General features: G+C 41.0%; 1 protein-coding gene across 1 annotated transcript in view; it reads left to right on the top strand.

Annotated features, from left to right (window-relative positions):
* The first annotated feature begins 451 nt into the window (after positions 1–451).
* Positions 452–13,656, top strand: part of SLC36A4 (solute carrier family 36 member 4) — a 203,330-nt gene continuing 190,125 nt past the window's right edge. Inside the window, exon 1 of the mRNA XM_042459979.1 lies at positions 452–550. The gene's annotated coding sequence lies outside the window, so the exon portion shown is untranslated. The remainder of the gene's footprint in view (positions 551–13,656) is intronic.

Genomic DNA, 13,656 nt, shown 5'->3' with positions numbered 1-13,656 from the left:
AGATCTCAAAAAACATGCAGGCTCATATATCGAATATAGTCCTTCAGAGAAAAGCCATATAGAGCTGTATGGGGGCGTTGTTGTTGTTGTGTGCCTTCAAGTCATTTCCAACTTATGGCAAACCAAAGGAGAACCTATCATGGAGTTTTCTTGGCACGTTTGTTCAGATGGGGTTTGCCATTGAGGCTGAGAGAGTGTGACTTGCCCAAGGTCACCAAGTGGGTTGACATAGATCAGCTGAGATTCTAACCCTGCTCTCCAGAGCCATACTCCAGTGCTCAAATCACTACACTACTCTATACCCAGCACTTTAATCCATCTGTGAGAAATATAAGCAGAAATTACTTGGCACTCCACATGATGGCAGCAGAGTCCACTGTAATGATGTGAAAATAACTGCAAACTTAAGGTTGTTCTCTCTTTTTCTTTCTCTTTCCCTTTTTTTAAAAGGAGAAACCTGAAAATATTTCCTAGAATGATGCCAACTGCATCTCAACCAATGAAAAGAAGGACGATATCTGATGTAATTTTATCATCGTTTAGAAGCCAGGTAAAAATGTTTTGTGCTCTTGCAGATATTTTTATGAAGTGGATTTTTACTGAACAAAGTGAAATGTAATTTGAAGAGCAAAGTGGATCTGAATGATCTATTCCACTTTGCTGTTGGATTATTCTATCACATTGTTTTCACTGATTGTTTTAATTTTGTGGTTAAAAGTGCATTGTGGCATGCTTACTATTCTTGTGGGTGTAAGTTTTCAATTGTTATCTGCCTGTGAGAGATCTAGATAGCTAATGGACAAATAATTATTTCCCTGATGAAATGAATGTCCTTTTAAAAGGGACCACAAAATTGACATGACAGATTGGGATTTGTTATCCATGTACACTTTCTGCAGCAGAACTGTTGAAGCAGACTTAGTAGAAATCTTGAATCCATCCAGGAACCATTACAATCCTTATACTGTATAACTATAAGCTTCTGCTAAAATATTGTATTTACACAGGATGTGAAATGCAGTTTTAGGGTACATTTTGTCTTTTAAAGATGCTTGGAGTGTTTCTTTTTGCACCAATATAATTACTGACCAGTTAAACAATGTACATACAGCAACTGGCTTCGGAAAAGTTTTGGCTGCCATGATCACTCTGAGGAAGAGGGGGAGAGAGGGAGCAGATTAGAATTACACCAATTCACACCATGCGATTGGCTGAGAAGCAGAACTGGAGCAGAAGGGACTTATCGCACAAAGGCTAGTAATGGAATAATAGTGATATTGAGAGCCTATTGATGGTTTTTGCACATCAATGAAAAGGTGCAGTACAGAAACAAATGGCATGCCAGGCAGCAGCAGGACTGATATCATGTGATAAGTACGGTCAAACAGACTTTTATCCTGCTAAAATTCTATCTTCGTAGCCTGATGTGATACAGTCCTAAATTGGTGACGTACATGACGGTGCAGGCAAAAAATATAAAAATAAACAGTGTGTGCAAAAATAATGGTTGGGTCAACAAATTAAATCCTAGTGGACATTGCTGCTGTTTCACTTAAGTCAAAGTCAGGTAACCATTCCCCTCTCCGATTAGGACTACAGTTCTCATTATCCTGCATATTGGTCATGTTGGCTGGGGATTCTGGGAGTTGAAATTCCAACCCACTTATTCCTGACCACAAAGGAAGTGGTAGAGTGCTAACACTGCATGCAGACATTTTTGCACTTCTGTAAATTTGGTCTTCAACCAGCTTGCTGATATAGATCAAGATCCTACACCAGGCAGGCAAAATGTATTGAGGCCCAGTGTTGCCAATCTGGTGACTTTCACATGAAAATGGGGACTTTTAAGAGCTTTTGGTGTGATTTTGGTGTCTGGCTGTATTTCAGTGCAGATTTAGTGACTTTTGCACATTTCAGCTCCAGCCTGAGAGCAAGGCTGGCTACAGAGCAACCAATCCTTTGGAGTCACACACTAACAGTTTCAGCCAATCAGAGAAAGGATTGGAGAGTGGTTGCTGCCCCGCCCTCAGAAAAAGCTCTTTCTCTCTCTCTCAGCCCCCCCCTGACTCCCTCTGAGAGCCAGGCTACAGAGCAACCAATCCTGTTTGGAGTCACACTAACAGCCAATCAGAGAGAGAGGAGAGTGGTTGCCCCTGCCCTCAGGAAAAGCTCAGCCAACTCTCCTGGCTTAGTGCTAGGGAATCCTGGGAACTGTAGTTTGTTGTGGCACCAGAGCTTTTTCTGATAGAGAAGGCTCAGTGTCTCACAAAATTACAATTCCCAGGGTTCCCTAGCACTGAGCCAGGGCAGCTAAAGCAGTCTCAAACTGGATTATTTCTGCAGTGTGTCTTGGACCCAACTCAGGCTGCATCTTCACTCCAGAGACAATCCAGTTTCATACTGTTTCAACTGCCATGGCACAGTGCTATGAAATCATGGGAATTGTAGTTTGTTGTCACACCAGAGATTGCTGAGAGAAAAGGTTAAATGTCTCAGAAAACTAGAATTCCCAGGATTCCATAGCACTGAGCCAGGGCAATTAAAGGGGTGTCAAACTGGATTATTTCTGCAGTGCGGTTGCAGCTTAACATGCTTCTATTTGGCACAAAGCTTCCTGGACCCCCTTCATGACAAAAGAAATATCTTAAAAGTATTAGAAGGACTGAAAGATTATTTGGTTGGTTTTAATGGTAATTTTGAGAATTGAAATAAGTTACAATTATTTTTATTCAATTAGGGTTATGTTTATTTGCAAAAGATCTGCCATATTAACATTACGGGAATTTCCCTGGGATTTTGACTGAATATTTCGTGTGATATGGGGGGATTCGGTGTGTTTTGCTCAAACGTGCGGGGAAATATCTTTGAGACTTGTTGGCAACACTGGTAATGGCCCACCTGCGCAGTTCCATGTCCACCCCTGGCATATGTCTTTTTAAAAAATACACATAGAGTCATAGAATTGGAAGGGGCCTCATGGATCATTGCATCCAAACCCCTGCTCAAGGCAGGGTCTCCAGCTAAAGCATCCCAAGTAGGGAGCTTCCCAACCTCTTTTTGAAGATATCTTGAAAAGGAGACTATTATTGGTACGCAGCCCTCACAAGTTTCTGCTTTGGCAATCCTAGCTTATGGATGTGTGTGAACCCACTGAATGGTGGAGAAAGAAGATTATCACATGGTTCAGGTGCAGGCTCATCCTATTCTTTATGGTGCTGCATTTTAAAAATAACTGAATGCAATTATTTAAAGTATTCTGCAAAACAGATAAGTAAAGATTTACTCTGAATTCCCAAATACAACTGTTTGTAGCTCATTTGAGAGGCCTTAGATCTAGAAGTGGAACTGATTACTTTAAAAAAGTAACTCTTCAAATGAAAGTAGTTCTGGGTTTTGACAGGATTTTGGCGTCAGACCCAGGAGAACTGCTTCCAGCTTTTGTTGACAATATTGAGTCAGATGGATTAATGGTCTGACTCATTGTAAAGCATGCTTCTGTATGAAGAGAAGTGGCTGTATTTGTAGAGGAATATAGGTTTGCATTTCCCAAGTGTTATTGTCTCCTTTACGAAAGGGCAAGCAGTCCTTTGCAACTTCAGAATAATATAGAATAATAAATTTGGCTGCCACACATATTAAGTTGCCCATGGATATGGAGTCTTTGATGGTGATGTGATATTATTAAATGTATGTGTGTCTGATCTCATTCCATGGATTGGAAGCAAGGAGAACCATACACCATTTCTGATTCTTTCTTTGCTAAAAAGGGGACCTTGTATCTGTGATGACAGAAATGAAAATATGACAAAAATGGAGAAACAAGCAATTGGTAATATAATAGTAGAATATTAAGAGTTGGAAGGGACTGCAAAGGCCATCTGTTCCAAACCCCTGCCACACAGCTAACAAATCCTCAAGAGATGCTTAAAACTTCCAAAGAAGAAGAGTCCAATACCTTCCAAGGTAGACTGTCAAATAACTCTTACTATCAGACAGGTCTTCCTAACATTTGGTCAGATTTTCTGTTCTTGTCATTTGAGTCCATTGACTCTCCTAGTAGTCTATGGAGTAGCTGAAAATAGACTGGCTCCATCTTCTACCTGACCTCCCTTCAGATATTTATATAGGACTATCCTAACACTTCTCTTCTCCAAAGTAATCATACCCAGCTCCCTTAGTCATTCCTCATAAGGCTTGGTTTACAGACCTTTGATCACTTGGCTGCCCTACTCTGGACATATTTCAGTTTGTCAATAGCACAGAACAAGTTTGTGAATGAGGATAATTAGAAATTGATTGTTATCTCTTTGCTTTTCCCTTGATGGAGTTCCTTCTGCATACAACCCACTTAAATAATAATACTTCTGTGCCTGATACCTTACATGTCTAAATAAAAACAAATGATTGAATTTCTACTTGTTTTTCAATTTCAATTTATAATGTCAAAATTAGGCACCATGAACCTGAGTGAGGCTTATTTCAAGGAGCAGTGCCACAGAGGTAGATTTTGAAGGTCCTGTAGTGACACCCCTAAAGGAATCCAACAAAGCATGAGGTTATGTTAATCTCTCTCTCTTGTCCATTCTCTCTCTGTATATATAAAGAAATTTCATGCAGTTTTCATCTCTACCAGAAACAGGTCCTTTATACACCTAATGATTCCTGCCCATGCAAGAACTTAACACCCCTCAAATGCTTTGTATTGGAATAATAATAATAATAATAATAATAATAATAATATGTTTTATTTATAAACCGCTATTCCAAATAGATCATAGCGGTGTACAAAAAAATTATATAACAGTACAAGAAAAATCTACAATTAAGATACACTGTGTCTTCAGGCTAGCCCCTGATGACGCTGGGCCGGCCTGCTCTCTCCCTCAACGGCCAAAAGATGACAGTTATGGAGGGAGGGCACTCTGTCTTCAGGCCAGCCCCTGATGACGCTGGGCCGGCCTGCTCTCTCCCTCAATAGAATAGAATCACAGAGTTGGAAGAGACCACAGGGAAGACGGCTTCCAATCTAACCCCCTGCCATGTAGGAATACACAATCAAAGCACCCTTGACAGATACCTATCTATGCAGCCTCTGTTTAAAAACCTCAAAAGGAGGAGACTCCACCATACTCTGAGGGAGTGTCTTCCACTGTCAAACAGCTCTTACCCTCAGGAAGTTCTTCCAAATGTTTAAATGGGATCTCTTTTCCTGCAGTTTGAATTGACTGCTCCAAGCAACATCAGAATGTGGTCAGGATGGCAAAAATTATTAATGAGGAAGAACAGACAAATTGCAACAGTTTGCTTTTGCCCAAACCCATTAGGAATAGTAAGATCGCACTCCCTCCTCTCCACCTTGCTGAGTTTGAAGAATCATAGAGTATGAAGTGACCTAATGGCTATCCAGTCCATAACCCCCTGAACACCACCACCATGCAGGAATACACAGAGCACTCTCAACACATGGCCATCCAGCCTCTGTTTAAAAACCCCCAAAGAAGGAGAATCCACCACTCAGAGCCAGCTTATTCCACTGTCAAACTGCTCTTACCTTCAAGAAGCTCTTCCTAATGTTAGGTGGAATTTCTTTTTCTGCAGCTTGAATCCATTGCTCCATGTCATAGGCTCTGGAGAAACAGAAAACAAGCTCACTCCATCCTCAATATGACATCCCTTCAAATACTTAAACATAACTACCATATCACCTCTAAACCAGGCTAAATATATCCAGCTCCCTAAGTCACTCCTCAGAGTCTTCATGGTTTCCAGTCCAGATCCTTCACCATTTTGTTTGCCCTCCTCTGGACATGCTCCAGCTTCTCAACATCCTTGTTGTATCGTGGTGCCAGAACTGGACACAACATTCCAGGTGAGGTCTGACCATACTATTACTATATTTGATCTAGAAACAATATTCTTATTGAGGCAGCCTAGAATCAAATTGGCTTTTTATTTACTGTGTCACACTGGGATAATTAATTAATATTTAATAATATTTTAATACTTAAATCAGGGACAATTCATAACAGTAAATAGTTCCACAGAGTGCTGGGTGCTTGGGAGCCATAAAAGTGATATTAAGGTCACATGTGGAACCCAAAGATGCACTTTTCCTAACCTGCCATTATGGGAATGGATAGGAGATGGTTCAAAATAAAAACTTACAATATTATAACACTATATGGTAGATATATAATTTTATACTTAAATAAATATATTTGATGTTCTGTCAATCTATGTAGCTTGACAATTTCCTTGGTTGTGATGAAATGCCTTGTGGTACCATTTTACTACAGTAAATTTGTTACTATTGCTTCATATAGATTTGTTATTTTTGAAGCAGTTGGAGTTGGACAGTAGAAGAATACCAACTCCAAAGTTCAGTGTTCAATTCCTTTTCCTCTTCCTTTTCTTTGCTTCATTTATACCCTGCTTTTCCTCCAAACTGGGAATCAAGATGGTTTACAATTTAAAACAAGTACGGTACAATATAGCTAATAACATACAAAAAGTTAACCTTAACATATAATCAAACTCATAGAGAGAGATTCAGAGTCTGTCAGTTACTCTGGACCTAAGCTATATACAGGATTACTAGGTCATAGATAGCATTTCAAATTGTGCCCACATACTGGTAGCCAGTGGAGCTATTGTAAGAGATGAGTTCTATGGTCCCTGTGCCCTGGCCCAGTTAACATTCAACATTCAGTATATTCAATGTAAAATTAGGCTGTAAGTTTCTGAACATTATGGCTCAAGCCTGAAAGTGTACAGCAAACCTGGCCAAAAGTTCAATAACAGGAAAACCTCCTTATCCTTCACATTGCAGGGTAACAATTTCACACTGAGATGATTGCAGATTGCTGCGTGATGTCTGCATTGGCTGGAGTTTGGCATCTGCCCGTTTTATAAAAACAATACACACACATCTTGTTGATTCTGTGTAGCCAAAAAAGCAAATTACTGGAAACCTCGCAGCTCATGCTGTCTTTCCAGGAAAGCCCTCTTGATGCCAAGGAAAGCTGCTCACCTGTAATTTTGACTTAAATGCTTAAACAGGATTTGTCTATCTTGGCTGTAATTTGTCCCATATTAACAGCTGTCTTTACGCAGGAAATGCCTGATGCTAAACAACTGTCATCGGTGCCCTGCTGGTAACAGTTCATATTTCCACGTAAATGAAAGAAGAGACAGAACTACTGAAGCAGATGACTGTTATTCTTGTTATTTTATTATGAATGCTTTTAACATCTCATTGCTGTTGCTGTTTGCCTTATGGCAACTCTAAGGTGAACCTATTATGGGGTTTTCTTGGCAAGATTTGTTCAAAGGGTTTTCCTTTAGCTTCCTCTGAGGCTGAGAGGATGTGACTTGCTCAGGTCACCCAGTGGGTTTCCATGGCCAAGTGGGAAATTCAGACCCTGTTCTCCAGAGTCATAGTCCAACACTCAAACCACTACATCACATTGACTCATTGCAATCCCACATGTTCCACAATATTTTTCAACTTGCCCTTTCTCAAGAGTTTGCACTGACTATGTAGATTTTTCAGTTCAATGGATGAACAGAAGAAAGAAAAGCCCGTAACAATTATAATTTAAAGTAAGGTCGGATCAGAATATAACCAAAGTTAGGCTTTGAAATAATGTTTTGCAGTATTGCTCTGTTGAGAGGGCTTCCACATTTCCATGCTAGCTCATTTATCCTGCCTATTGTATCCTTTATCAATTCTGACACCATTTGTAATAAAAGGAATCCTAACCAATTGCTCAAAATAGCACCGTATATGTAAAATATTATTAGACAACAGGCCTCAATGTTCAAGGCTGAAGTGAATTCCCAAGGCCTTGTGGCTTGTTTTTTGTAGAGAAAAAGTAGCACTTAAATTCTACATTCATGCAACAACTGTGCCCTTGTTGATTCTTAGCCATTATAACTGAGGAGGAGAAGCTGATAAAGAGGCAGGAGAGAACTGCTTGTGTCTTCTTCTTGTATTCGTGGGCTTGGCTTCAAGGAGTAGTAGATGCCACTGGCGTCATTTCACGTGTTGGGCTGCACTCACCCTTCTCACAGGAATCTTCCTTCAGATGAAGTGAGATCATTTGCCCATCTATTCTAGCCTAATATAGGCCAGATCCATGTTAGCATCATACATATGTGTATGGCATACCCTCTAACATTTAACAAGATGGAAACCAGGATTTCTAATCTGGCATCATGACATAGTAATCCAGAACTTCCATCGTTTCACTGATGAAAACTGCAGACACGTGTGGCAAAGCAACATCAGAGTGCAGTCCCATTGGTAAGCATTTTTGGCCTGAGTGCACTGGGAAGGGCAAGACTACTCTCCTCTCCCCCTTGCCGAATTAGTGCAAACTACTTTTGCATTTTGAACTCAGTTTTGCAGCAACTGAAGTAATGTGAGGACAAAAAGGAAGTGGAAGGGAAAGAGAGGAACTGGAACAATTTAAAAACAGCTGAACAAGTGGGATGAAAGAGGATTCATTATCACTGTCCATGACAAAATGGGACAGTTGGAGGATATAGTGTATGGTTGTGCTTTCTTTTGGCTATTCTGCAACAGATGTGTTCATTTTAGGGTTGCATAAGTGGTATTCTACAAGTGTAACAATTTCACATGGACCTAAATACTGTAAATCCTGTTAGTTAAATTTACCACCTCAGTGAAAAGTTACCAGGACAAATTTATTTATTTATTTATTTTAAAGTTGTAGTGTCAAGTTTTCTTTTTCTAAAAATAGTCATATGTATCTTTCTCCCTGCCACCACTTTATATAGAGCAGTGGTGGCAAATATTTCCTTCCAGATTTTCATGGTGGAACAGGAGCTCTTTCAATTTGGGAAAGAGCAGAACTTACAAATAATGAGTTACAAATAAGGTAGTCTTCCCATTTCTAGCTGTGTGAGCTGTGGCAGCCGATAATTTTCATGTCACAGAGGCGGTGGATCCATGCCACTTTTAATCTAAACTTTAAAAGATTTACTGACAACTGTTGTTATTTGCCATCAAGTCAGTTTTGACTTGTGGTGGTCTTGTGTGAATGCATTTGCACTACAGAATTAATGCAGTATGACAACACTTTAACTGCCATGGCTCAGTGCTATGGAAATGGTGGAATATGGGAGTTTTTTGGTGAGATTTTTAGCCTTCTCTATCAGAGGGCTCTGTTGCCGCAACAAATTATAAATCCCAGGATTCCATAGGATTGAACCATGACAGTTAAAGCAGCATCAAACCGCATTAATTCTGTAGTGTGGCAGCAGCTGTATCATAGGGTTTTCTAAGCAAGATTTATCAGAGGAGGTTTTCTCTTGCCTTCCTCTGAGGCTGAGAGAGTATGATTTGACCAAGTGTCCGGGAAAGCAGCCAAAGGGCTGATATGGCAGCTAGTTCTCAAACAAACAACCCCCTCCCAGCACAGCAAACTCAGTGTAAGCTACACAGTCCTAGAGAGTTGCAGTAGCTTTACCAAAAGGGATTACCAAAAGAATTGTCAGACGGTCCGAGGTTCAGGGTAACAGATAGGCAGATCGATGAAGCAGTCCAAGGTGAAGGTTTCCAGGTAGTCAAGACAAGAAGCCAAGGAGCCAGAGACAGAGTCTTTCCCCTAAAAGAGTCAGATATCCACTGGCAAAGAACCACACATGCTCCAGGTGCTTAAGAAGGCAAGGAGCTGGCCTTCAGCTGTGCCTGATTACGAAGACGCTTCTGATAAAGCCTCCGAGATCTTCGAAGGCCCTCTCTTTCTGCTCGACGCTCATTGAAGGTAGGCACACTGCCCAGATCCTCCTCCATGTCCACAGCCTCGGCACCAGGCAAACTTGACTGCTGAACCTCTGGAGGGGCCATAGACTCTGCTCCAGCAGAACTAGGGCCAGCCTCTGGCTCCTCCATTACAGGTTCAAGCCCCTGGGGCTCTGGCTCCTCCATTATAGATTCGGATCCCAGAGGCTCTAGCTCATCCTCTGAGTCCTCCAAGCCATCTTCCAGGCTGGGCATGACACCAAGGTAGATTTCCATGCCTGAGGGAGGATTCCAATCTTGGTTTCCCAGTATCTAATTCAACACTCATACCACTGCTCTCAACGCATTTGAAATTAGTTCCAAGAAAAATATTGTTAGGATCAAAATATCCCAGCAGACTGAGAAGTCCCGGACTGAGAGATCCCAGTATAATAGAGGAGGGTAAATGTTGTCCCCATCATCAAAAAGGGTAAAAAAGAGGACCCAAACAATTACTACCCGGTTAGCCTGATATCAGTACTAGGAAAGATTCTAGAGCAACTCATTAAACTGAGAGTCTGTAGGCATTTAGAAAGGATAACCATCATCACAAAAAGGCAACATGTATTTCTCAAAAACAAGTCATGTCAGATGAATCGGCATATTCACAGACTCTCTCTTTAATGATCTGCTCTAGAATCTTTCCTGGTATTGATGCCAGACTAACTGGAAGATAATTGTTGGAATCCTCTTTTTTTCTCTTTTTGAAGATGGGGACAACGTTTGCCCTCCTCCAGTCTGATGAGACTTCTTCTGTTCTCCAGGAGTTCTCCAAGATTGTTGCCAATGGCTCTGAGATTACATTTGCCAGCTCTTTTAATAATAATAATAATAATAATAATAATAATTTTTATTTTTATACTGCTTTTCCAGAAGATCAAAGCAGTGTACACAAAATTTAAAACCAGTTACAAACACATCATAAAATAGATAAAACCAATAACACAATATACAATATACAAATCTAAAACAATCATTCAAAAGGGTGAGGGAGAAAGTTGATGGGATCAAAGTACACTAGTTCATTTTCCAGAGGGGAAGGCTTGACAGAAGAGGAAAGTTTTTAGCCTCTTTTTGAATGTTTCTAGGGGGGTGATCAGGCGGAGTTCCTCGGGAAGACTGTTCCAGATTTGTGGGGCTGCTACTGAGAAGGCCCTCTGGGATGCAGTAGCATATTTAGATGATGAATTTCTAGCAAGTTCTTCCCGGTTGTTCTGAGTGTGCGGGGCGGAGTGCCCATTTTGATGGAGTAGGGGATGAGAGCACGTGGGGGGAGTGCTGGGGGAAGGGCTCAACTAGGTGTCACCCCCTTCTGAGGTGTCACCTGGTGCAGACTGCACCACTGCACCCCCCATTGCTCCCATCTATTTTGAACTCCTTTCTCTTTTAGTATTCCTGACCGTGGGATCACACTCAGTATTTCCCTAAGTTTACCGAAATCAGTTTCTAAAATCTAGAATGCAGGTCTGACTATGCCTGGCTTCTCCTTTCCAACAAACTCCAGGAGTGCATGATCACTCCCACCTAATGATCCCACAACTTGCACCCCATTAACTAGGTCTTCCCTGTTGGTTAGGATCAGATCTAAAATAGTGGATCCTCTTGTTGCCCCTTCCACCTTTTGGACCATGAAATTGTCTTCCAGGTAAGTGAAGAATTTACTGGACCTTAAACTCTTGCCTGTGTTTCAAGGCATGCAGTTATTTATCCCCATTTACCCCAAGTCTATTTGCATTGTTTATTCACACAGCCAACAATGAAATTTTTTTTAGAATTGCTCAGGAAAAAACCCTGAGATGAATGATCCTGGGTTCAGTGGGCTTTTTGTCAGCTCCCCCCCCCCAACTTAATTGGATGCATTCAATATGCATGTGAACAACAAAGTTTCAACCCACATTCTACTGGGATTATTTTCATTGTCTGAATAACCTCTAAATCCCCAAATTCCTTAGTTTTGAACAATGTAATTTGGATTGATAGGAGTGACTTTGCAAAACATTTGGAGGGTTCCAGGTTTTACTACTAATCCAATAGACCAACCTCAATCACTTGTGCTTGGTCATTTCTGGATCTGTAGTTTGTTGTGGTTCCAGAGTGTTGACATAGAAGGCTATATATCTTACAAAACTAAAAATCCCAGAGTTACATAGCATTGAACCATGGTAGTTAAATAATGCACAGTGTGTTATTTCTGCAGTGCAGATTAGACCTAAATCTCTGGATTGGTTCGGTATGGTTAAAACAATTTATGTTTATATCCTAGAGGCCCAGTCTAAGTTTATGACCAAACAGCTTCTTTGGTCCTTAGTGATGCATCTTATGACTCAGTCAGTTCAGAATAAGAAAAGCACAGAAATTTTGTTGCCTCAGTATTAATTAAAATTTCAAAGGCCAGATCTTTCATTTCTTGTCAGCTTGATCCTTCCAAAGATTATGTCCATTCCCAATGGTGAAACAGCTAGTGTAGGTGGAATACATTTTAACTTGAAGAAATGTGGATAGCACATTATACAAGAATAAATTCACCTAGACAATTATCAGTCTTTCTAATGGATATTGGTGAAAATGGAATGCAATTACATCACCTCCTACCCCACTCTCTGATGTATGCCCATCATGTCTATCCTGTGGTGTGACACATTGGGATTGGAGATATTGCGGCTAAAAAGTTAGATGGAAAAGTCTGCTCTGAACTGATTTTTAATACGTTTGTAAAAAACACTCACACAGCATCACCATCACCATGCATATTCTCCAACTGTCCCAATTTGGCAGGGACAGTCCTGATTAATGTGAAGTCGAAGGCTTTCATGGCCGGCATCCATAGTTTTTTGTGGGCTTATGTGGCCATGTTCTAAAAGAGCTTTTTCCTGATGTTGCGCCTACATCTGTGGCTGGCATCTTCAGAGAATGCATTCTTAGAAGATGCCAGCCACAGATGCTGGTGAAATGTTAGGAATAAACTCTTCTAGAACATGGGCACATAGCCTGAAAAGCCCACAAAAAACTATAGTCCTGATTAATCTTTTGTCGTCCCAGGCCCTTATCACACATGAGACTGGAACTCAAATCCAGAGCCAATCCGAAGTGAAGGAGAAGTAAAGTCAATTCGAATCCAAGGCAATTCATGTGATGAATGATCACACATGAAGAACGAAATTGTGGTGATTCCTGAGTCAAAGTGGAGCCAGTGCACATTGAATTACCACACCGGTACATACCATGTGGATTCAGTGATTTGAATCGGCACCCTTGCATATGCTCAGTGGGGGTCTGATAGCATCGTAAACCTTTGCACTTGTGGGGTGAAGAAGGGGGCCACTTCCTGGTTCCAGTTTCACGTGAATGCTAGCCTCACGTGAACGACAGCTTCACATTTCCTCTTCCCTTCTTCTGAATGTGCCATCCTTGCCAGCCTCCCAAACCCTCCCAGCATGTGCCCTCTTTGACAGTCCTACAGTCCTCCCTGAAACATCCAGAACTCTTTCTATGGGCTTTGGAGTCTGTTTTTCATCCTAACCAGCAGCTATTTCTATGGGCTTTGGCGTCCGTTTTTTCATCCTAACCAGCAGCCGTTTCTATGGGCTTTGGAGTCTATTTTTTCATCCTAACCAGCAGCCATTTCTATGGGCTTTGGAGTCTGTTTTTTCATCCTAACCAGCAGCCGTTTCTATGGGCTTTGGAGTCTGTTTTTTCATCCTAACCAGCAGCCATTTCTATGGGCTTTGGAGTCTATTTTTTCATCCTAACCAGCAGCTATTTCTATGGGCTTTGGCGTCCGTTTTTTCATCCTAACCAGCAGCCATTTCTATGGGCTTTGGAGTCTGTTTTTTCATCCTAACCAGCAG

This window comes from Sceloporus undulatus, chromosome 3 (assembly GCF_019175285.1).
Source record: "Sceloporus undulatus isolate JIND9_A2432 ecotype Alabama chromosome 3, SceUnd_v1.1, whole genome shotgun sequence".
In the NCBI taxonomy this organism is placed as follows: Eukaryota; Metazoa; Chordata; class Lepidosauria; order Squamata; family Phrynosomatidae; genus Sceloporus; species Sceloporus undulatus.
Note: the sequence above shows the minus strand (reverse complement) of the source record. Positions and strands in the feature narration are given on the sequence as shown.